The following is a 1,394-nucleotide window of genomic DNA, read 5'->3' as shown; positions in this document are numbered from 1 at the left end:
GTCTCCTGGGGCCACCTGGTCACGGCCGCCTGTGTTCCTCCGATCCTAGCAGCCTGGGGGGGATGGGACCTTCCTAGGAGCCCCCTCCCCCAACCCACGCTTGTCCCCCCATCGGGTCTGTGCGAGCTGCAATGCCACAGTGTATGCGGTGATGGGGGACACTCAGGCAGCCTCGCCGCCCCCTGCACGCGGGCTGATGCGGGGGTGCGCTCGCTGAGGTGCACCTGCAAGCGGGGTGCATGCCGGAATGTGAGTTGGAGGGATGGGGGGACATAAGAGTGAGCGGTTGTCAGAGAAGTGGCGGCGTCGTGGCTGCCTGTTCCCACTCCAGGACAGGAAAAGAGCAAATATCTGGGCTCTGTGTGGCCCTGGGCTGCTCCTTTCCCTCCCCGTGCCTCAGTTTCCCCACCTGAAACATGGGATATTATTAGTAGATCCTCACAGGGTTGGTGTGAGGGTTGAATAAGAGTCATGCTTGGAGCGTAGTGAAAGTCCAAATGTCCCCTCCCAGGCACCCGCTCCCTGTGACACACACACACCCTGACCAGGAGAGGAGGGCGTGGCACTGGTGGCCACTCACGTCCCCAAACCTTTGTTCCAGGAGGGGTCACACCCACCGCCAACCCTGTTCGCACACATACTCTGATGAGCGCAGGGCCATCCCTACAGTGGAACAGCACCGTTTACACACAGCGGTCACAACACCCACGTCCTCACACGCGGGCACGTGCTGACACTCCGCCAACCCCCGGACCTGCATCTTACACTCACACACACACCCTCCCTTGGGGGTCCTTCTTTACGTCACCCCGGTCCCACCCCACTCATGCACACAGACACAAGGCTCACACCGCTCCTAACACACACACAAGCACAAAGTCCCCCTTAGAGAGTTGAGCGCGCAGACGCGTACACCCGCGCACGTGGCCCACTGGCCCGCACGGTAGCTCCTTGACTGCTCGTGCACACGCGTGCACGCACACACGGCGTGTACTACACACGCCCACCCTGCCTGGAGCTGGCTAACACACACACAACTAACACCATCCCTACCGTGTGCACACAACACACAGAGCTCACACACAGAACCGCAACTCTCACACGTCACCCCGTGCACGTGGTGCCTGCCCCACAGTCACAGACATCACAGAGACACTGTCGCACGTGCACACACACACACACGTACACACACACACACACACGCTGGGCCAGTCTGGGAGGCACAGCCCCCTCTGCACACACGCAGCCTGGCCGGGAGCCCACCCCCACCCCAGCCAGTCACCATTAAGCTGTCACCAGCTGCCCCTCGGCCGCCTCCCGCTCACCCCACACCGCCTGTACCCTACTCCCCGCCGTGGCTGGGGGCCATGGGGGTAGGGGCGTGCAGACACATG

Source organism: Galeopterus variegatus, unplaced genomic scaffold (assembly GCF_000696425.1).
Source record: "Galeopterus variegatus unplaced genomic scaffold, G_variegatus-3.0.2 Scaffold870, whole genome shotgun sequence".
Taxonomy (NCBI): Eukaryota; Metazoa; Chordata; class Mammalia; order Dermoptera; family Cynocephalidae; genus Galeopterus; species Galeopterus variegatus.
This window is presented reverse-complemented; position numbering follows the sequence as displayed.